The sequence below is a fragment of the Ovis canadensis genome, chromosome 16 (assembly GCF_042477335.2).
Source record: "Ovis canadensis isolate MfBH-ARS-UI-01 breed Bighorn chromosome 16, ARS-UI_OviCan_v2, whole genome shotgun sequence".
In the NCBI taxonomy this organism is placed as follows: domain Eukaryota; kingdom Metazoa; phylum Chordata; class Mammalia; order Artiodactyla; family Bovidae; genus Ovis; species Ovis canadensis.
In genome coordinates this window covers 871,963-895,546 of record NC_091260.1, presented here as the reverse complement: position 1 = coordinate 895,546, position 23,584 = coordinate 871,963, and the positions used below count along the sequence as shown (strand labels likewise).

Sequence of the window (23,584 nt, the reverse complement as noted above, 5' to 3'; positions counted from 1 at the left end):
ACCCTGACATGAACCCTAACCCAAACCCGAACTCTAAGAAGAGGGGGGTCCCCGAATTCTAACCTGAACCCGAACCCTAACAAGTGGGGGGGGGTTGCCCGAACCCTAACCCTAAGCTTAACAATAAACCTCTAAAATAAAAAAATTTTCTGGTCTAAGCCCTGGCTCTTGCAGTCCCCTGCCCCTTAAAAGCGAAAAGGTCAGACTGGAGACTTGAACTCCTGATTTACAGGCCATAGCCTACCTGCCTAGTGGCCCACCTAACCCCTATGCTACAGAGGCTTGCTGCTTCCAGCAGGGCTCCCGAACCCTCTTCAAGCCTCGGCCCACCAGGGCAGGCTAATAAAGAACTATGGGCCCTATTAGGGCTCACTTTAAGCTGTAACCCCAACACTAATGCTAACCCTAACCGTAACCCGAACCCTGACCCTGACATGAACCCTAACCCAAACCCGAACTCTTAGAAGAGGGGGGATCCCCAAATTCTAACCCTAACCCTGAACCCGAACCTGAACAAGTTGGGGGGTTGCCCGAACCCTAACCCTAAGCTAAACAATAAACCTCTAAAATAAAAATAAACGTTTCTGGTCTAAGTCCCGCCTGTTGCTGTCCCCCGCCCCCTAAGAGCAAAAGAGTTAAGCTGCGGACTTGAACTCCTGACTTACAGACCATCGTCTGCCTGCTCACCAGCGCACCTAACCGCTACGCTACAGAGGCTTGCTGTTCTGACAGAGCTCCCGGACCCTCTTCAAGCCTCTGCCCGCCAGGGTCTGGCTCTATAGACTATCATGGCTGTCCTAGGTCATCTTTGCTTTCTATAGTCATAGTTTTATCCCTAAATCATAGACAGATCAGCTGAGAAAAAGCTTGGATTGTCTCGGTGGGGTGGATTTGCTTGTCCTTGTGTTTCACCTGGAGGCAGTCGCGGTCCCGCGGGCCTGTCCTGGAAGGGGGCGTGGGGGTGGGGCGCACCGTGAGCGCGTCGGGGGCGGGGCGAGCCTGGGCGGCTGGTCAGGAGCGCGGCTCACGTGAGCGGGTCTGGGGCGGGATGAACATGGCGGCGCCTCGGGGGCCAGGGCTCTCAGGGCTCGCCATTGCAGCTGGGAATGCTCGTTTCGTGGGCTCCTGGGTCCCCGTCGATTGGCATCCAGCGAGCAGAGCGCAGGGCTGTGGGCCACAGGTAAGGGAACTCGGACTGGGCGGAGCAGGGAACCATGTATTCTGCCCTCTTTGTTTGCAGTCTCGGAGCCGACTAAAATGGCGGTCGCAGAAAAGCCTCGCCTTTGAGGTCAAGGGTTTTACTGCTTTACCCCTTTGCATAAAGCTCAGACCCGCGCGGTTTTCCCAAGCAGCCTAGTGTATTGCTTCCTACAGGCCTGGAGAGGATAACAGGCAGGAAGGCCAGGGGTCTCCAGACAGAGAAAATAGACTGCAAGTGTCAGACGTTTTTTTCTCTCTCTTAAGAGGCCGGAGGAGACAAAAGAGTGCTGCATTTTTTTTTCTCCATCTTGATACAAATTTAAAAGGTTTCTCAGAAATTTCTGTGTTGCCATGACCACTCCTGGCTCCACCTGAATTTAACTTTCCTCAAACCTTGAACTAAGCAATGCATTTTTCTTATGGAAATGTTTGTCTTAAGGTATGCTAATGTACTATGTATTTACCCAAGGCTCTGTCTTCAGGTCAGTTTCCCCTAAAGGCTCAGAAAAAACTTGACAAACCAGTATGTTTTACTCATACCTTGTTCTCTTAATCTATGTGAATGAAACTATATATTTGCTTGGAAATCTGCCTTTCTTCAAGATTCATGTCCATCATTTTATGGCCTGGGATGACTCATCTGCTGCCAATGTTATCTCAATGCATGCTGTGGGTGAGGGGCCTGGTGCCATTCTCTGACACATTGTCTTTCTTTCATTAGCAGACTGCTAGTGGCTCTATAACATCTGGCTAAAGACTAGCAGGGGGTACTCTTCCCCCTTTTACTGTCTACGTCAGCAGCTCTCTCGATCTCTTTTATATTTTAATAAAACTTTTTAACAGAAAACCTCTGAGCCATCAAGCTTCGTCACTTGCCCTGGATTGAATTCTCCTCTGGAGTCCAAGAATGCTGGCATCTTTTGTGGTTTAGCAACCACCTTTCAGCCTTTTGAAATTCATATTGAATCTTCATTTCAGATTGAAGATGCATTCCATGGTATTGCCAACTGAAGCCTTTTCATCGCTATGGCATATCTGTCCATGTCTTTAGGGTATTTTTCAGCAATCATGTATCATTTCCAGTGTGCCAGTCTTGTTATCCTCATTCTGTCCATAGCAAAGTCTTTTATTAATGTTGACATGACTGAAAGGGAATCGTTTGTTTAAATTCCTTTTCAGATTGTTATTTGCTGGTGTATACAGATAACACTGTGTCATCATTCATTTGTATCAGTTTGGACAGCTTGATAGTTGTCTTTAGTTTCTTTAATTTCTCATAATTTAAGATGACCCTGTCTCATATATTTACAGTCTCACCCCTAGTCTCAGTCATTTCTTCAAAGAACTGTCCTTTTTTTAAACATTACATTATTTTTGACTGTGCTGGGTCTTTATTGCTCGTTTGTCTAGTTGTAGTGAGCAGAGGCTACCCTCTAGTTGCTGTGCCATGGCTTCTCATTGCAGTGCTTTCTCTGTTTGCAGAACTTGGGCTCTGGAGCATGCAAACTTCAAGAGCTGTTCAAGGGCTTCGTTGCCCCTGGGCGTGTGGAATCTCCTACACAGGAATTGAACCCGTGTTCCCTGCATCGGTAGGCAGATTCTTTACCACCGGGCCATTGGAGATGTTTCCTGTTCCCTTTTATTAGAGAATGATATTTAAAACATACATGTAGGAGCTCAATATGCTCAGCTGACAATACATGGATATATATATATATATCCATGTATTCCAGCTCACCTTTGAACATATTCAGTTAAAGGTAATTTGTGATGTCTCCAACCTGATCCACCACGACATGGACATTGTAACGTTTCCTTTTGTTTATCTGTAACTTTGCATTCCAATGGTAAGATACCTGGCTTCCACCGCTTGTCATACACAGAATTCAGTGCTTGTCCCACGTGGTTACTGAAAAAAAAACTGTCAGATTGTCTTTCAAAGGGGGCTCTGCATGCATTGCACCAGTATCTTGAGTATGTTTTTGTATGATAGTTTACTATCAGTATACCCTCAGTGGCCAGGTGTCTATTTCAGTCGCTACCAATTATGAATGGGCTTGTTTGCTCTAGTGTTCTTGGACAATTCGAATACAGTTTCTTTGTCAGATATGCATTGTTTTAGGAAAACAGTTTTATTGATTGTTGGCTGTGTTGCCTCTTTGTGTGTGGGCTTTTCTCTAGTTTTGGTGAGCATGGGCCATAACTAGTGGTTTGCAGGCTTCTCACTGCAGTGTCTCCTCTTGTTGAGGGGCACAGGCTCACGGGCTTCAGTGGCTGCAGCATGTGAACTCGGCATCGTGGCTTCCAGGATCTAGAGCACAGGCTCGCTCGGCTGTTGTGGCACACGGGCTCCATAGGATGTGGGATCTTCCCATCCTAGGGATCGCACATGCATCTCCAGCACCGGGGGGTGGATTCTTTACTATGGAACCACCAGGGCATATTTTAGACTAGTTTTCCACACATGTATCTAGTGAAAGAGGCCAGGATCAAGAGGCATGGCAGCTGGGAATCCTCAGCCCCAGCTCTGGTGTGCTATCCAAAGCTCTGGGGCCTTTGGTGAGCAGCTCAGCTTCCCTGGGACTGTTTCCTCCCATCAGAAATGCCCTGCTTTTGGACTGTAGCCCACCAAGCTCCTCTGTCCCTGGGATTTCTGAGACCAGAGTACTGCAGGTGGTGCCATTTCCTTCTCTGCTGCTGCTGCTGCTGCTGCTGCTGCTGCTGCTGCTGCTGCTGCGTCGCTTCAGTCGTGCCTGACTCTGCGCGACCCCATAGACAGCAGCCTACCAGGCTCCTCTGTCCCTGGGATTCTCCAGGCAAGAACACTGGAGTGGGTTGCCATGTCCTTCTCCAGTGCATGAAAGTGAAAAGTGAAAGTGAAGCCACTCAGTGAAGTCGTGTCCGTCTCTTAGTGACCCCGGGGTTGCAGCCTACCAGGCTCCTCTGTCCGTGGGATTCTCCAGGCAATGGTACTGGAGTGGGCTGCCATTGCCTTCTCTGATTTCCTTCTCTGCAAGATAGCGTTTTGAAGATATTTTCTCGTGGATATTGCTTTTGATGAAGGAAGGGGGATCCCTTTCAGGGCTTGAGAGTGAGTTCTTGTCTGACACTGGGCAATGAGTTGTCTGAGGAGAGGAGTGCTGTCCAAGCGAGAGGCTTTATTGGGAAGGGCTGCCAGGGTGCAGGGCAGGAGGGTGAGGGAAACGGAGAGAACCACTCTGTCACGTGGCTCACAGTCTCAGGTTTTATGGTCATCGGGCTCATTTCTGGTTTGTCTCTTGCCAGGCATTCTGAATTGGGATCCTTCTTGGGGGCACACGCATCACTCAGCTGAGATGGATTCCAGCGAAGTGGATCCTGGGAGGTTGGTAGGACCTCTGAACTGGAGCCTCCCATCTCCTGACCTCTCCAGAATTCTGGTTGGTGGTAGCTTGTTCGTTCCTTGTTCCTTCCCAGGACCTCCTGTTGTAAGATGATTCCTGCAAGTGTTTTCTTTTCTCTGTTGCCTGGCCAGGGTGGGTGGTCCGTGGTTCATTTAACAGTTTGTTTTTGGTTCTCTCGAGTAAGGTCCTCCACAGGGTAAATGTATGAAATGATAAAAGGCAATGTTTTAAATAATTTATATTCATAATTTGGTAAGTTGGCTTGTTTTGTGTATGTTAGACCTGATCACCAGACCAACGGTCATGTAGAACTTTTGCAGTTTTCTAAAATTCTATAGTTTTTTAAATGGAGTTACCTTGTTGCAAAGTTTGTGTTTATGTTCATATTTTTTTAAAGTTATTTCTTTTAGTTGATTGATCATTGCTTTACAATATTGGTTTGATTTGTCATACATCCACATGAATTAACCATAGGTGTACCTATGTCCTCTTGCTCTTGAATCTCCCTCCCACCTCGCACGCATTCCCACCTCTCCAGGTTACTACTGAGCCCCAGTTTGAGTTCCCTGAATCATACAGCAAATTCCCATTGGTTGTCTATTTACAAATGTAGGTGTACCTGCATCCATGCTGCTCTCTCCATTCATCTCACCCTCTCCCTCTTGTTCCCCACCCTCGTCTGTAAGTCTGTTCTCTATGTCTGCACCTCCATTGCTGCTCTGTGAACAGACTCGTCAGTACCATCCTTCTAGATTCCATGTTTTTCTCTCTTTGACTGACTTCCCTCCCCTTTATTAGAACAAACTCAAATGTGTTCCTTTTTATGGCTGCATTCCATGCAGGCTCTGATTGTTCCTTAGCCATGTTTTGCGGAGGGTCATGGAGCTATTCTGCTCCATTTCAGTTTGGGCTTCCAGTCTGAGTGCTCGCAGCAGAGCTGCTTCTGGGTGAGCCCTCTGAGGTCTGTGAGCACCGGGCTGCCCGCTCTTCTCTTGTGGCCCGCAGGGGGCGCCAAAGGCCCCTCTGACCCGCGGGCCCAGGACGCTTTGCCTTTAGACTCTGCTCCGTGAGCAGCTGGCGGGAGCTTTGTCTCCTCAGGACCATCAGGGCTCAGGCTTCTGGATAACAGGGCTGCATCCAGGCTGAGAGGAGCAGGGTTGCCTCAGTGCCCACCAGCAGGGAGGCGCTGCAAGAGCGAAAAATGAGGATGGAGTAGACGTTTCCTGTGTCCAGCTGAGGGCTGACTGGAGGTCCATCTCAGAGGACTCAGGGGGAAAGAGCTCCGTGTGCAAAGCGGTGGGTTTTCAGTTAGATTTGCGTTAGATGATGTAGAGGATGAACACTGATGTTCTTCCGTGTAGGTGGCCATTTTCCTGTCACTGTTTCTTGAGAAGACTGTCCTTTCCTCTTCGCTCGTTCCTGGTTTGATTTTCAGGAACTGACCATGTACAGGTGGGTTCGTTTCTGGGCTCTCTATTCTCTCCTGGAGTCCATGTGTCTGTGTTCCTGCCAGTTCCTCACTGTGGTGGTCACTACAGCTCCGTGATGTAGTTTGAAGAGGGATAGGAAGATGCCTCCAGCTGTGTTCCTCTTTCTCAGAGTCTTTTTGGCCGTTTAAGGTCCTGTTCAACAGTAGCAGCCTAATATTAGGAATATTTCTATTTCTGTGAAAAATGCCATTGAATATTATTTTGTGATTGCAGTCCGTGTATTTGTTGATGACTTTGGTTGGAATGGACCTTTTAATTCCTCATTGTTCCAGTGCATGAGCGTGGAATAATTTTCTGTGTGTTTGTATTTTCTTTGGTTTCTTTATCAGTGCCTTCTAGTTTTCTGACTACTGGTTTTTTATGTTCTTGATTAAGTTTGTTGCTAGATGTTTTATTTAAGTGGGATTTTCTTAATATTTTTTTCCTGATTGTTATTAGTGTATAGAAATGCAAGTGATTTTTGGACTGTAAAGGGTAGTATTTTATGATTGTAAATTAATCCAAAATGATTCAGCTTTACTGAATGTAGTCTAACAACTTTTTGTGAAGTGATGTGGAACATTTTATCTGTAAGATCTGTTTCTCCTGCAGTAGGTCATCCGGAGGACCCAAGACATGGTGGTTACTAATAGACTTCCCACACTACTTCTTCATTCCACGTGGACTCCTTCACGGGCAGTGAGCATCGCAGCTTCCCTTGAACTTCATCTGGGTAAGTCTTGGCCTGTATCAGAAAGTTTCCTGCCTGTCTGCTCTAAATTTCTTTTGTGGTATTGACATGGTTGTTTTGAAACCTAGTATACTTTCCAGTCATTTAAAATGTACAGAAAATGCCTAGCAATGGGAACAAGTGCTAGCATTTGCCACATCATCTAAAATACTCTATGTGTTTTATCCAAAATGGGTACCTTCTGCAGAACCAGCACATAATCTCCAAAATCAGGAAATCATATGGTACCTACATTATAATGTAATCCACTGCCCCACTTCCACTTTTAGCAATTGTTCAAGTGTATGAATATATCTTTTGTTTCCATCTTCATCCTTTTTTCTTTATTTAGAGTGTTACTGAGATTTTCAGTTATTTGGACAAACTTGATGGATTGAAAGCAGACATGGTGAATAAGGGTTCTGGGTGGCCTTTTCGATGTGGATTTCTTTTTCACTGAAGATGGTTTTAATATTTATTCATGTGGTAACATGTATGAATCCTGCATTCTTTCCCCCCCCCCATAGTAATTAAAAATAAATAATATGCCATTTACCATTTAGATATTTGTAAGCATACAGTGTTGTAGCAGACAACCTTTTCTTGTTTTGCAAACCAGTTTAATAATGTGCACCTTGTGCGTGCTTTGGAGAAACTCAGGAAACTGAGTCAGTGACTGAAATGGCCCAAGATATCACCTTAGATTCCATCTTCATCTGAAAACAAAACAGGCACTTTCTGGTGGTCCAGTGGCTGAGACTGGACACTCCCAAAGAAGGAGGCCCAGGTTCATTCCCTGATCCAAGAGCTAGATCTCCCATGCCACAAAGGAGAATTTGCATGTTGTAGCTAAATATCTGGCTTACCTCAATGAAGGTTGACCTGGCGCAGCCAAATTAAAAAAGAAACAAATATTTTACAGATACAACCAAAGGAAAGGAAGGGTATGGTTGTTGTGCAGATTTACGGCTTAGCTTTCCCTATCGATAGAAAAGAAAAAAGAGTTTCAAAAGACTGTGTCTCATCCTTCTATCTGGCATATAGAGAGGATTCCTTTGAAATGAGATTTCTCTGGTAAATGTGACTCACAGAAGAGCTGTCTTGAACTTGGGTTTCAGAGATGATCATGTGTCCTCTAAAAAAAAAAGTTAATTGGGTCCCACTAATTCTCATGCTGAGGTGGTATATTTTGTGGTAGCATTTGCTCCCCTTCACTTTGGATGTATCCCCATTTGTTTACACTGTCATCTACTGAAGACATCCTGATATTTGAAAGTTTTTAGTTATTACAAGTAGAGCTGTTGTATATAATCATGTGATACTTTTTGTCTGGACGTTTTCAAAGCTGTTTAGTAAGTGCTAGCCATATAGTATTCAGGTCACAGGTGAGCTTTGTTTAGCTGTGGAAAAATCCAGCTATGTTTCTCTGTGGCATGTGGGATCTTCTGGGGTAAGGGATCAAACTAGAGTGTCTTGCATTGTCAGGCAGATTCTTTACCACTGAGCCACCGGAGAAGTTGTGCCCTACCCCCGTTTTTTTTTTTTGAGTTTACTGGATCTAATAGGTGTGCAGTGCTACCTCACTGTTATTTTAGTTTGTAATTTCCTAATGATATGTGATTTTGAGTCTTTTTGATAGGCTTATTTACTATCTTTATATTTTTGTAGGACAGGTGTTTAGGTGTATACATTTTTTATGAGATTGTTCTAGATTTTTTGGTATATTTGGAGTACAATCCTTTATCAGATATGTATTTTATAAATATATTTTCCTGTGGCTTGTGTTTAAGTTTTGTGAATAAGGTTTTTCACAGTTTCAATGTCTAATCCTTTAAAGTTAATGTTATATATGTTTTATATCCTTTTTTGGATAGACTTTAGTGTGTTGTTGTTGTTGTTGTTAAATTTTATAAGCAGAAGTGAGGTACTGTAGATACAGTTTTAAGCTAAGCTGAGGTACCATAGATACAGTTTTGCCTTTTGTCTGTTAAGAAGTTTGAGTGAGTTTGGTGTACACTGTATATAACATTATGTCTACATTCATTTGACTGGATATAGCTTCCAATTATTTGTCTAATTGGTTTTGGAGATATCACGGGAAGTCAGTTTTTCCAAGGGAAACTGAGGTCCATGAAACATGAACTCTTTTCGATCGGTCGGAATCACTCTCTGCTATTTCTGACAGATTTGACTTGTTTGGATATCTCATATGAGTGGAATCACAGAACGTTTGTCTTTTCTTGGTCTGGTTTATTTCACATGATCTAATGACCATAAGGTTTGTCCACATTGTCGCATTGTCAGAATTACTGACTTTGAAGGGCCGAATCAGATTCCATTGTGTGTATACCACAGTTTGTTTATGGAATTGGCTGCCATGGACACTTAGATCACTTCTGTTTGTTTGCCAGTGTGAATCATGCTGTTGTGAGTATGACGGAAGAAGTATCCATTTTTTCAGCCCCCTTTCCCAATCCTTTTGGGTACATAGCTTGAATTGGAATCGAACTATGTATTTATTCCATGTGTTTGTTTTGGAGTCATTTCTGTAATGTCTTGCAGAGTGGCAGCACCATTTAATGTACTTTTTCGTATGGTGGAATACCGTTCAAGCTTCTGAATATACCTTGTGTTGCATATTCAGTCTCCCACCAACGGACACTTGAATGAGTTCTACCTTTGAGCTATTGTGAATGTCACTATGAGTATTTGTGTACCAGTTTTTGTTTGAATTATTAACAAGTACATTACTATATATAAAAGAAGCCACAAGGACCTACTGTACAGTTTAGGAAACTATTAAATATCTTATGATAATGTATAATGGAAGAGAATCTCAAAAGGAATATATGAAAAGCACATAGTAACCATGATACTTATTGTGCCAACACTATGAGTTATCATAGCACTACTCAACGTGTATTTATACATGTCAGTAAAATATTCACATCTGTAAGGATATTATAAAAAATTATATAAAAAATCAAGAATTCAAACAGAGATTAAATAAACTTCCTGTCATTGCTCATCATCATTTATACATTCATACTACCTGTAACACTCATTGTATAAGTGCTGGACTAGCAATTGATGTTCTCGTAAACCAAGAGATTGTGAAGGTGTAAGGAAATATAGCTTATTGAATTCCTTAATGAAGGATTATAGAACTCTATGTCCATGAAGTGAATGAAATTCCATTTTATTGAACCACATTCTTACTAGAGTGATGAGCTTCCACCCCACCCAACGTTAGTTCACAATGAAATCCTGCAGTCCTCTGGCCTCAATGTCTGCTTCCTGCTACCGAGAAAGAAAAGATGAGGAAGTCCTGACAAAACCGATGCTATTTTTCTTTTTCTGATTTGTATTTTATCGCAGGGCTTGGCAAAAAGAGGGCCCAACCTGTTTTTAGAGTTCCATCCCAAGGGTTCCTCTGGCATGTTCCCTATGTTGACAAAGTGCTGATTATTTTCAACAAAGGACAATGATCTGCACTTCACTATCTGTTGCTTGAGCTGGAATAGCGGGCATCCCTTGAAGTGCATTCCTTCATGCTGAAGTAGGCATCCCTGAAGCAATAGTATAAGAGGAACACATTTATCACGTAGACATCGCAGCCCATGCATTTGTAATAATTTTTCAGTTATACCCATCATCATCGGAGGAACTGACTTGTCCCAGTAACAACGAGAGTACCCAGTATAACAGTTCCTTGACTTATGAGTACTTCCTATGAGTACCCTTATGAGTACTTCTTCCAATGTTGTTTCTCCTACTTTGGTCATGAACAGTAGAAGCTGATGGCAGTGGTCCTTGAAATGTATGTCGATTCCTAGGTGGCACAGTTGATAAATAAAAAATCTGCCTACCAGTGCAGGAGGGGGAAGTGATGTGGGTTTGATCCCTGGTTCAGGAAGATAACAATTCATACACATGTTTTATGTGAACCAGTTTGATACTCATGAGTTTTTTCTTCTGTATACAGAAAAACAAATGCTGTTCAAGGACACTGAAAGAACCCTGATGTTGAAAATCAGATCTGTATTGTGAGCAATGCTTAGATATCCATGAGTCGAAGCATAGTATTATGCCTATCATCCTTGTATTTCTCTCAGTGAAATATGTTGAGGAAAACTCTTCATTCGTGGTCTAGATTCACGAAGAAGCTAAATAGCATTCATCCTTTACGTTGACAACTGTGAATTTAAATCTCCTGTGAATCCTATGTGACAACCACACATACCAACATGAGTTATCAGTATTATATCAATATTTTTAGTCCTATTGTATGTCAACTAAAAAAATCAGTATATAATTGTACATGAAGTCAAGACATAAAATCAGTGCAAATACAAAATGTTCCATTCCATCCTTTGAGAAAGGGAGAAAAACATCTCTGTGCTTAGCCTATTGCATTTTTATGTATTAGACCCTTAAGTAGTTTATTCACCACACCCTGTGAATGATTCACAAATCTTCAGAGAAGAAAGGATCATTTCTCTTGAACAATGAGTAGTTCAGCTATTCTCAAAGCAAAGCCATAAGTGAGTCTTATTTTGGGTGAGACCATGAAAACTCAGTGTTTTCATTATGCTTGTGCTTATGATGGGAGGAGGTCTGAGAAAGCACTTCTGAAGGTTTATTCATACCAGTCGTTCTCATATGTATCGAGTCTTTAAAGGTCGAATCACCAAGGTGTTGCTTCTACACTTGTACTAGGCTGAGCAGCAACATTCCCTTTCTCCGTAAGTGCAGTAGACGTGTTCCCAACCTGTCTGTCTTCTGTCCTCTGGAGTATGCATTGCTTGAGCTCATCACAGCCTAGTAGATGGAAATCATCAGGATATTCTGGAAACCCTTTTTATTTCAGTCTGTTCAGGAGGTTACCACTGCTGCAAACCTCTGGATTTTACCAAGCGCTTTTAACAACCTCAGATGAAGGATATAAGTCAACACTGGTGACAGCCACGGGCTTCCATGGCCTATCCATGATTGTTGGCTTTGCTTTCATAATCATCCTGTTTCTTATACCAGCTAAACTGTCAGTGTATTTTTTAATTACCATTTTATCTTTGATGGTTTTTAGAGCTATTATGGATTTTCCTATATATCTTCACTTATCGGTGAGGGTCTTATGTTAGTAGTAGTTATGACAACTGACTTTCTGTCTGTTAGCTGTGGCAGAATAAAAAAAGAATGACCCACTGTATATTATTAATATTATGTATCAATATATTGTTAGTTTTATTGTTTGCAGTCATCCAATTCCAAGTTTCTGAAATAAACTTTCAGAAAAATCACATCCTTTTGAATGCCCATTTGACTGAATAGGAGCACGGAAATGTTCTTCCATAAAATTGTTTACAGTTTCCATTCCGTTTCTCCTGTTTGATGTAGATATTGGCCTTTGGTTCTATCAGTAGCTTTGCAAGTAAAAAAAAAAATTAATTAGAGCTCGTATGGTAATTTTACTGTTAGCAATAAGTTTAGCATAAAATGAACACAGAAGAGGTTACAGTAGACCAAATATGAAAGTCAGTTTAAAAGAAAACATAGTGTTGAATGTTTACAGTAGGAATATAGTTATGAAGTTCCTTTATTATTATTCTATCCTTTCCTTTTGTTTTGCAGGGGTGTTAATGTACAGATTCCAGTACTATGGCTAGAGCGAATAATAGTATCATTATTCTTGAGAGCAACTCTACTAAGTCTTCACGCTCATGTCACTCAAGGTTTTTTAATACCTATTATGTTAGTCGTGTTTGTAGTTTGTGAAGTCACATAAGTTGCATTCATTCAAGCAATAGTATCAAACAGCTATGGCATCAATTATAGATGTGAATCGATATCGAATGTGAATCCATTTCACTGTGACAAGTTATTATTGTAGATATTCTATTCATGCCAGTAACAAAGCTGTGCAGAAATAATACAATGTTTATTAAGAAAATAAGAGTTACTAATTTGTTTTATTATTCTATTTCTTTTAAACAGATTTAATGACAACAGGCTCAACTTTTCATTCACTTGTATGACTATGAGCGGTTTGACCAAGTTGAAGAAGATGACTCGTTTGTAGTCTTCCTCATCAGCTCATTCCATCTACTGGCTTTAAAATCATTTAGTACAGAGCTCACCGTCTAGGTGTTCATCCAGTGTTTTGTTTGCTTATCATGCAGGATCATTTTAAAAGGAAAAGTATGTGTGTATGAGTTAGAGCTCTGATCCCAGGAGTCCATGTAGAAGCTTCCCCTGAGAAATGTATCGTTTTTGCACCAATGCTACTGAAATGTGTGAATGTGGTATACCACGCGTCCCAATAAGTGTAAACAGCGTCATAGGCTACTTATTTGAAATGACCAGTACTCATGACATTCCATTCAACTGAGGACTAAATATAGCCAACGTAGGCTGTGTTTGCCAAATAGACTTTGAAGTATTCTTCACACAGTCCTTCATCGATGCCAGTTTTCAGATCGAAGAAACCCTTGCTCCATGAAGTTTGTGAACACATATACTCATGTTTTGTTTGAGATTTTAAAGTCATTCTTCAGTTTTGTTGGAGGAATGGTTCTGTATATGCCCCGTGGATCCCCAAATCCACTGATGTTCATGTGTCTTGGGGCTTCCCAGGTGGTTCTAGTGGTAAAGAACATGCAGAACATACCCATGCAGGAGACATGGGAGGTATGGATTCCATCCCTGGGGCAGGAAGATCTCCTGAGGGAGAGCATGGCAACCCCCTCCAGTATCTTTGCCTAGAGAATCTCATGGAGAGAGGAGCCTGGTGGGGCCTAGTCCATATGATCCCAAGGAGTTGGACACAATGTAAGTGACTTCGCACAGCACATGATTCGTTGTCATAGCTAATATAATGGAGATGACATAAAAAGAAGCACCAGCGGGCGAAAGTCAATATCCATCACTTTTAAACTTTGGAATGTATTGTGATATTTTACATCCATATTTGTATGACTTGATAGTTGGAGAATCGATGCATGTGAAGGCCTGGTTGTGTTATATGTATGTTGAGGGAAGATATATTTTTATGTGGTTTGACATATAGGTCCCATTTCATTCGTAGACATATGCATACTCATCACTTATCATCATTTTTTTTTTTTGAAAAGACCATTGTTTGGAAAGGTTGTTGTCTAACCATGAAAGATGCTTGAATTCTTGGGCTCCTTAGAGGAAGAATTCAACCCGGGGCCAGTGATGAGGGTTGATCAGTCAGAGCTTTTGTGTCCCAACGTTTTATTAAAGTATAAAAGAGAGAAAGCTTCTGACATAGACATCAGAAGGGGGCAGAAAGAGTGCCCCCCTACTCATCTTTGGCTGGATGTTATCTAGCTACTAGCAGTCTACTCATTAGAGAAAGGAATGGCAGCAGACCCCTCACCCACAAGATATATGGAGATGACCGTGGCACCAGGTGAGTCATCCTGGGCCATAAAACGATTGATATGAGCAAATGGATAGCTTCATTCACATAGATCAGGAGAGCCATGTATGAGTAAAGCATATTGGTTTGTCAAGTCAGTTCTGAGCCTTTAGGCAGAACCTACTTGAAGATAGAGTCTAGGGTAAATACATAGTACATTCACATAGCTTAAGGCAAACCTTTCCATGAGAAAAATGCCTTGGTCAGCTCAAAGTATGAGAAAAGTGAAGTTCAGGCGGAACCAGGTGTCATTATAGCAACACAGAATTGTAAGAGAAAATCTCTGTTTAAATTTGTATCAAGAAGGGGAAAAAAGATAACAGCTTGTTTCCTCCTGCCTCGGAAGTGACAGATAACAACTGTCTGACACTTGCACCCCATTTCCTCCCTTTGGAGACCCCTGGCCTTCCTGGCTGTTACCCTCTCAGTTTCATTCATTGAGCGTTTTCTGCCTTGTGAAACATTGGGCATAGAAGTATGTGTTTATTTAGGGGTATTTCATCCAGTTTCATTTAAATGCATATGTGAATTAGAAAGTTTGACATGCTGTTGCTTTGTATACCGATTGGGAAATGTGAGCCTCCAAGCTTAATTTAGTTTTTCATGTTCATTTTTCTTTTTAGGGGTACAAAGAAAAATAATATGACTGTTAAGATCAGCTTTCGTATTTTTTGCCAAATATGAATTGGGATCACATCGATCAGAGATGAGTCTGTGCATGAAAGCCCTAATAACTAATGCTAATTGACTTCACTACCATGGGATGTTTTCATATCTATTGAGGATTTACTTCATGTATTTCGATTTTAACTTTCTGTCTCACAGCCTTGTTTGTAGATCAAAGCTATTTGAAATTGTCATCTGGTTTCAAATGGCTTGTGAGGTTATTCATGAGTGGTTCATAAAACCGAATGGATTGTACGTAGCCATACTTTGTTGTCATTCTATGAATTTGAAGAATGTCTGAAGAATGTCTGCAGTTATGCCTTAAAGATTCATACAATTGATGTCCAATATTTATCTCAATAGACTTGCTTTCAATTTGTAGTTTCCTATGCGTATGTCTTTCTTTATGGATTTGGGTAGAACTTGTATTGGAACACTGAAAAATCTGTGATATCAACCGTGCTGACCTTTCTGGTGGTCATCATTAAGATTTTCACGCTCTATGGATCCTAGTGGAAACAGGTGCTGTTCATCCTACTTTTGTGAAGATTGAACTCATCGTAGAAAGTGGAATTTGTTGAAATATTTATGGTATAAATAAATCTTGTCTCTATAATTACCCAGAGTCCTGGTGCGTATTTGATGGCTAAGTTATAAAATGTATGAGATAGATGTGATCCATCAATGGCGACTGGATAAGTGGTGGAGAGGTATTTTGGTGATGCAAGAGATTTAAATGATGTGATCATAGTATTTATATCCCTTTTATGTGGATAATGGGTCTTGGATCCATGTTTGAAACCTTACAACCTCGTCTTTTGTTATGCATGGGAAGTGTCAAAAATGAAGAAGATGCGGGTAGGTACTTCAAGGGTAAGTATAGGGCTGAGGGCGTGACTATGATGTGGGTTAGGGTTAGGATGTGGATGGGGGTCCGGTTAGGGTAGGGTAAAGGTTAGAGTTCGTGGAACAGCCCTCCAAACTTGTTAGGGTGAGGGGTGAGGTGTGAGGGTTCAGGATGAGGGTGAGGGTAAGGATTCAGGGTGAGGGTTAGGATTCAGGATGAGGGTGAGGATTCAGGGAGAGGGTGAGGGTGAGGGTTCAGGGAGAGGGTGAGGGTGAGGGTTCAGGGAGAGGGTGAGGGTGAGGGTTCAGGGTGAGGGCGTGGGTGAGGGTAAGGGTTCGGGGTGAGGGTTCAGAGTGAGCGTTCAGGGTGAAGGTGTGGGCCTCACATCTGATACAGGATTGTACTCCAAATATACCCATCCCTTCCCTTGAACAGACCTCTCACTATGGGAGCCCTTGGCAGTGTGGAACCCACCGGCCCCTAAGGCCTCCCAAAGGACGCCTGGGGCCTAGGTGCAAAGGCAATACAGGAGTGGAGCTGAGGCCAGGAAGGCGCCAGTGGCGTCTCCCAACTTTGCAAAGGCTGCTCCTTCCTGGGTAGGAAGCCTAGCAGCGAGGCAAGTCTGGGCAAGGTTCGCCCAGGGCAGAGCAGCCTCGCACCAGGAACTCTGCCAGATCGGGCCTCTGAGCAGAGCTGGAGCTCTGCCATCCTGGAGGCGCACTCGACTCCGCCCAAGCAGGGCTTGCAGCCTAAGGCGGCTGGGCTGCTTCGTCTTCCCCCTAGGAAGCTCGATTCCCGCATGCTGTTCACTCGGCTTCCAGGCGCCGGCTCCCTGCCCCTCCTTACGGTCTAGGATCAGGGGCTGCTTCCCCTGAGCTGGGGCTGTGGGCAGGAGCCCAGACACACAGGTGCAGGACCCAACCACCTGCACACGTCTCTGCTGGAGAGGAGAGCGCTAGGGAACCTACGTGTGTGAGGCAGCTACTGGGCGCCCACGGAGTCAGACTCGAGGTGTGCGGGGCTCCAGAGCCCCGCCAGGGGTCCAAGGAGCCTGGTGCTCACCGTGCGGCGCTGAGTCTGGGCTGTCAAGCAACCGCTGGAGGAGACCTGCACTTGCCCTTCCCTTGCCTCTGACAGAGCTCTCCCTGCTGGAGCCCTTGGCAGTGTGCAACCCACCGGCCCCTAAGCCATCCCCAAGGACGCCTGGTGCAAAGGCAAGGCAGGAGCAGAGCTGAGGCCAGGAAGGCGACAGTGGCATCTCCCAGGCTCAAGGAGCCTGCTCCTTCCATGGCAGGAAGCCTAGCAGCCAGGCAAGTCAGGGCAAGGCTCGGCCAGGGCAGAGCAGCCTCAGACCAGGAACTCTGCCAGATCGGGCCTCTGAGCAGAGCTGGAGATCTGCCATACTGGAGGCGCGCTCAGATCCAGCCAAGCAGGGCTTGAGCCGCACGTGGCTGGGCTGCCTCTTCTTACCTCGAGGAGGCTTGCCACCTTGAATGCTCTTCCTTCGGCTTCCAGGCGCGGAAGCTCTGTGCCTCCTGCAGGTCTTGGCTCAGGGGCTGCTTGCCCTGAGCTGGGGCTGTGGGCGGGAGTCAAGACACGCAGGGGCATACCCCAAACTGCTGCACACTTCTCTGCTGGGGAAGAGAGCGCAAGGGAACGACATGTGAGAGGCAGCTGATCGGCACCCACGGAGTCAGCCTCCAGGTATGCCGGGATGGAGACCCCAGCCAGTGGCCCTGGGAGGTGCGTTTCTTCGTGCGGCGCTGAGTCTCGGCGACCAAGCAACCGCTGGAGGATCCCTGCACTTGCCCTTCTCTTCCCTCGCACAGAGCTCTTCCGGCTTGAGCCCGTGGCAGTGTGCAAGCCACTGGCCCCTAAGCCCTCCCAATGGACGCCTGGGGCCTAGGTGCAAGGGCAAGGCAAGAGCGGAGCTGAGGCCAGGAAGGCGCCAGTGGCGTCTCCCAGCCTCGCGCAGCCGGCTCTTTCCTGGGCAGGAAGCCTAGCAGCGAGGCAATTCTGGGCAAGGCTCGCCCAGGGCAGAGCAGCCTCACGCCAGCAACTCTGCCAGATCGGGCCTCTGAGCAGAGCTGGAGCTCTGCCGTCCTGGAGGCGCACTCGGCTCCAGCCAAGTAGGGCTTGAGCCAAAAGAGGCTGGGCTGCCTCTTCTTCCTTCGAGGGGGCTCGCCTCCCCGCCAGCTGTTCACTCGGCTTCCAGGTGGGGGCGCTCTGCGCCTCCTGCAGGTCTTGGCTCAGGGGCTGCTTGCCCTGAGCTGGGGCTGTGGGCGGGAGCCCAGGCACGCAGGGGCAGGCCCCAACCAGCTGCACACGTTTCTGCTGGGGAGGAGAGCGCTAGGGAAGCTACGTGTGTGAGGCAGCTGCTGGACTCCCAGGGAGTCAGCCTCCGGGTGTGCGGGGCTGCAGACCCCAGCCAGGGGCCCTGGGAGCCTGGTGCACTCCGTGCGGCGCTGAGTCTGGGCGGCCAAGCAACCGCTGGAGGAGCCCAGCTCTAGCCCTTCCTTTCCCTGGCACAGAGCTCTTCCTGCTGGAGCCCTTGGCAGTGTGCAAGCCACCGGCCCCTAAGCCCTCCCCAAGGACGCCTGGGGCCTAGGTGCAAAGGCAAGGCAGGAGCGGAGCTGAGGCCAGGAAGGCGCCAGTGGCGTCTCCCAGCCTCGCTCAGCCGGCTCCTTCCTGGGCAGGAAGCCTAGCAGCGAGGCAAGTCTGGGCAAGGCTTGCCCAGGGTAGAGCAGCCTCGCGCCATCAACTCTGCCAGATCGGTGCTCTCAGCAGAGCTGGAGCTTTGCCGTCCTGGAGGCGCACTCGGCTCCAGCCAAGTAGGGCTTGAGACAAACGACGCTGGGCTGCCTCTTCTTCCCTCGAGGGCGCTCGCCTCCCCGCCAGCTGTTCACTCGGCTTCCAGGTGGGGGCGCTCAGCGACTCGTGCAAGTCTTGGCTCAGGGGCTGCTTGCCCTGAACTGGGGCTGTGGGCGGGAGCCCAGCCACGCAGGGGCAGGCCCCAACCAGCTGCACACGTCTCTGCTGGGGAGGAGAGCGCTAGGGAAGCTACGTGTGTGAGGCAGCTGCTGGGCGCCCAGTGAGTCAGCCTCCGGGTGTGCGGGGCTGCAGACCCCAGCCAGGGGCCCTGGGAGGCTGCTGCACTCCGTTCGGCGCTGAGTCTGGGCGGCCAAGCAACCGCTGGAGGTGCCCTGCACTTGCCTTTCCTTCCCTCTCACAGAGCTCTCCCTGCTGGAACCCTTGGCAGTGTGCAAGCCACCGGCTCCTAAGCCCTCCCTAAGGACGCCTGGGGCCTAGGTGCAAAGGCAAGGTAGGAGCGGAAATGAGGCCAGGAAGGCGCCAGTGGCGCCTCCCAGCCTCGCGCAGCCTGCTTCTTCTGGGCAGGAAGCCTTGCAGCGAGGCAAATCTGGGCAAGGCTCGCCCAGGGCAGTGCAGCCTCGCGCCAGCAACTCTGCCAGATCGGGGCTCTGAGCAGAGCTGGAGCTCTGCCGTTCTGGAGGCGCACTCGGCTCCAGCCAAGTAGGGCTTGAGCCAAACGAGGCTGGGCTGCCTCTTCTTCCCTCAAGGAGGCTCACCTACCCGCCAGCTGTTCACTCGGCTTCCAGGTGGGGGCGCTCTGCGCCTCCTGCAGTTCTTGGCTCAGGGGCTGCTTGCCCTGAGCTGGGGCTGTGGGCGGGAGCCCAGGCACGCAGGGGCAGGTCCCAACCAGCTGCACACGTCTCTGCTGGGGAGGAGAGCGCTAGGGAAGTTACGTGTGAGAGGCAGCTGCTGGGCGCCCAGGAGTCAGCCTCAGGGTGTGCGGGGCTGCAGACCCCAGCCAGGGACCCTGGGAGCCTTTTGCACTCCGTGCGGCGATGAGTCTGGGCAGCCCAGCAACCGCTGGATGAGCCGTGCACTAGCCCTTCCCTTCCCTCGCACAGAGCTCTTCCTACTGGAGCCCTTGGCAGTGTGCAAGCCACCGGCCCCTAAGCCCTCCCAAAGGACGCCTGGGGCCTAGGAGGCCAGGAAGGCGCCAGTGGCGTCTCCCAGCCTCGCGCAGCCTGCTCCTTCCTGGGCAGGAAGCCTAGCAGCGAGGCAAGTCTGGGCAAGGCTCGCCCAGGGCAGAGCAGTCTCGCGCCAGCAACTCTGCCAGATCGGGCCTCTGAGCAGAGCTGGAGCTCTGCCGTCCTGGAGGCGCACTCGGCTCCAGCCAAGTAGGGCTTGAGCCAAACGAGGCTGGGCTGCCTCTTCTTCCCTCGAGGAGGCTCGGCTCCCCTCCAGCTGTTTACTCGGCTTCCAGGTGGGGGCGCTCTGCGCCTCCTGCAGGTCTTGGCTCAGGGGCTGCTTGCCCTGAGCTGGGGCTGTGGGCGGGAGCCCAGGCACGCAGGGGCAGGCCCCAACCAGCTGCACACGTCTCTGCTGGGGAGGAGAGCGCTAGGGAAGCTACGTGTGTGAGTCAGCTGCTGGGCGCCCAGGGAGTCAGCCTCCATGTGGGCGGGGATGCAGACCCCAGCCAGGGGCCCTGGCAGCCTGGTGCACTCCGTGCGGCGCTGAGTCTGGGCGGCCAAGCAACCGCTGGAGGAGCCCGGCACTAGCCCTTCTCTTCCCTCGCACAGAGCTCTTCTGGCTTGAGCCCTTGGCAGTGTGCAAGCCACTGGCCCCTAAGCCCTCCCAATGGACGCCTGGGGCCTAGGTGCAAGGGCAAGGCAGGAGCGGAGCTGAGGCCAGGAAGGCGCCAGTGGCGTCTCCAAGCCTCGCGCAGCCGGCTCCTTCCTGGGCAGGAAGCCTAGCAGCGAGGCAAGTCTGGGGAATGTTCGGCCAGGGCACAGCAGCCTCGCGCCAGCAACTCTGCCAGATCGGGCCTCTGAGCAGAGCTGGAGCTCTGCCGTCCTGGAGGCGCACTCGGCTCCAGCTAAGTAGGGCTTGAGCCAAAAGAGGCTGTGCTGCCTCTTCTTCCTTCGAGGGGGCTCGCCTCCCCGCCAGCTGTTCACTCGGCTTCCAGGTGGGGGCGTTCTGCGCCTCCTGCAGGTCTTGGCTCAGGGGCTGCTTGTCCTGAGCTGGGGCTGTGGGCGGGAGCCCAGGCACGCAGGGGCAGGCCCCAACCAGCTGCACACGTTTCTGCTGGGGAGGAGAGCGCTAGGGAAGCTACGTGTGTGAGGCAGCTGCTGGGCTCCCAGGGAGTCAGCCTCCGGGTGTGCGGGGCTGCAGACCACAGCCAGGGGCCCTGCGAGCCTGGTGCACTCCGTGCGGCGCTGAGTCTGGGCGGCCAAGTAACCGCTGGAGGAGCCCGGCACTAGCCCTTCCTTTCCTTCGCACAGAGTTCTTCCTGCTGGAGCCCTTGGCAGTGTGCAAGCCACCGGGCCCTAAGCCCTCCCAAAGGACGCCTGGGGCCTAGGTGCAAAGGCAAGGCAGGAGCGGAGCTGAGGCCAGGAAGGCGCCAGTGGCGTCTCCCAGCCTCGCGCAGCCGGCTCCTTCCTGGGCAGGAAGCCTAGCAGCGAGGCAAGTCTGGGCAAGGCTCGCCCTGGGAAGAGCAGCCTCGCGCCAGCAACTCTGCCAGATCGGGCCTCTGAGCAGAGCTGGAGCTCTGCCGTCCTGGAGGCGCACTCGGCTCCAGCCAAGCAGGGCTTGAGCCAAACGAGGCTGGGCTGCCTCTTCTTCCCTCAAGGAGGCTCACCTCCCCGCCAGCTGTTCACTCGGCTTCCAGGTGGGGGCGCTCTGCGCCTCCTGCAGGTCTTGGCTCAGGGGCTACTTGCCCTGAGCTGGGGCTGTCGGCGTGAGCCCAGGGACGCAGGGGCAGGCCCCAACCAGCTGCACACGTCTCTGCTGGGGAGGAGAGCGCTAGGGAAGCTACGTGTGTGAGGCAGCTGCTGGGCGCCCAGGGAGTCAGCCTCCGGGTGTGCGGGGCTGCAGACAAAAGCCACGGGCCCTGGGAGGCTGGTACACTCCGTTCGGCGCTGAGTCTGTGCGGCCAAGCAACCGCTGGAGGTGCCCTACACTTGCCTTTCTTTCCCTCTCACAGAGCTCTCCCTGCTGGAACCCTTGGCAGTGTGCAAGCCACCGGTCCCTAAGCCCTCCCTAAGGACGCCTGGGGCCTAGGTGCAAAGGCAAGGCAGGACCAGAGCTGAGGCCAGGAAGGGGCAAATGGCGTCTCCCAGCCTCGCGCAGCCTGCTTCTTCCGGGCAGGAAGCCTAGCAGCCGGGCAAGTCTGGGCAAGGCTCGCCGAGGGCAGAGCAGCCTCGCGCGAGCAACTCTGCCAGATTGGGCCTCTGAGCAGAGCTGGAGCTCTGCCGTCCTGGAGGCACACTCGGCTCCAGCCAAGTAGGGCTTGAGCCAAACGAGGCTGGGCTGCCTCTTCTTCCCTCGAGGGGGCTCGCCTCCCCGCCAGCTGTTCACTAGGCTTCCAGGTGGGGGGGCTCAGCGACTCGTGCAGGTCTTCGCTCAGGGGCTGCTTGCCCTGAGCTGGGGCTGTGGGCGGGAGCCCAGGCACGCAGGGGCAGGCCCCAACCAGCTGCACACGTCTCTGCTGGGGAGCAGAGCGCTAGGGAATCTTCGTGTGTGAGGCAGCTGCTGGGCGCCCAGGGAGTCAGCCTCCGGGTGTGCGGGGCTGAAGACCCCAGCCAGCGGCCCAGGGAGCCTGGTGCACTCCGTGCGGCACTGAGTCTGGGCGGCCAAGCAACCGCTGGAGGAGCCCAGCACTAACCCTTCCCTTCCCTCGCACAGAGCTCTTCCTGCTGGAGCCCTTGGCATGTGCAAGCCACCGGCCCCTAAGCCCTCCCAAAGGACGCCTGGGGCCTAGGTCCAAAGGTGAGGCAGGAGCGGAGCTGAGGCCAGGAAGGCGCCAGTGGCGTCTCCCAGCCTCGCGCAGCCTGCTCCTTCCTGGGCAGGAAGCCTAGCAGCCAGGCAAGTCTGGGCAAGGCTCGCCCAGGGCAGAGCAGCCTCGCGCCAGCATCTCTGCCAGATCGGGCCTCTGAGCAGAGCTGGAGCTCTGCCGTTCTGGAGGCTCACTCGGCTCCAGCCAAGTAGGGCTTGAGCCAAACGAGGCTGTGCTGCCTCTTCTTCCCTCGAGGAGGCTCGCCTCCCCGCCAGCTCTTCACTCGGCTTCCAGGTGGGGGCGCTCTTCGCCTCTTGCAGGTCTTGGCTCAGTGGCTGCTTGCCCTGAGCTGGGGCTGTGGGCCGGAGCCCAGGCACGCAGGGGCATTCCCCCAACCAGCTGCACACGTCTCTGCTGGGGAGGAGAGCGCTAGGGAAGCCAAGTGTGTAAGGCAGCTGCTAGGCGCCCAGGGAATCAGCCTCCAGGTGTGCGGGGCTGCAGACCCCAGCCAGGGGCCCTGGGAGCCTGGTGCACTCCGTGCGGCGCTGAGTCTGGGCGGCCAAGCAACTGCTGGAGGAGCCCTGCACTTGCCCTTCCCTTCCCTCTCACCGAGCTCTCCCTGCTGGAGCCCTTGACAGTGTGCAAGCCACCGGCCCTTAAGCCCTTCCCAAGGACGCCTGGGGCCTAGGTGCAAAGGCAAGGCAGGAGCGGAGCTAAGGCCAGAAAGGCGCCAGTAGCGTCTCCCAGCTTCTCGCAGCCTGCTTTTACTGCTGGAGCCCTTGCCTCTGCGGCACTCAGTAGCCCCTAATCGCGACTCCAATCCCGGAACTCCACCCTGACCTCAAAACCCTATATCCCAAACCTGTAAACTGAATGCCTAGCTCGAATCCCCAAACAATGAACCTGAAACCTGATACCTTAACCCTAACCCGACCTCAAACCAAAACACCTACCCCTTAATCCCAAACCCAAACTCCAATCTCCAAACCGCAACCCCAAACCGCAAACCTCTAACCCCGAAGCCGAACCCCAAACCCCAAGCC

General features: G+C 49.6%; 1 long non-coding RNA gene across 1 annotated transcript; it reads left to right on the top strand.

The window, feature by feature from the left end:
* The first annotated feature begins 1,030 nt into the window (after positions 1-1,030).
* On the top strand, positions 1,031-15,515 carry LOC138421893 (uncharacterized). Its single transcript, XR_011249675.1, has 6 exons — positions 1,031-1,180; positions 2,683-2,789; positions 4,486-4,619; positions 6,665-6,785; positions 12,777-13,610; positions 14,850-15,515. It is a non-coding gene; the product is annotated as an uncharacterized lncRNA (long non-coding RNA).
* The last annotated feature ends 8,069 nt before the right edge of the window (positions 15,516-23,584 follow it).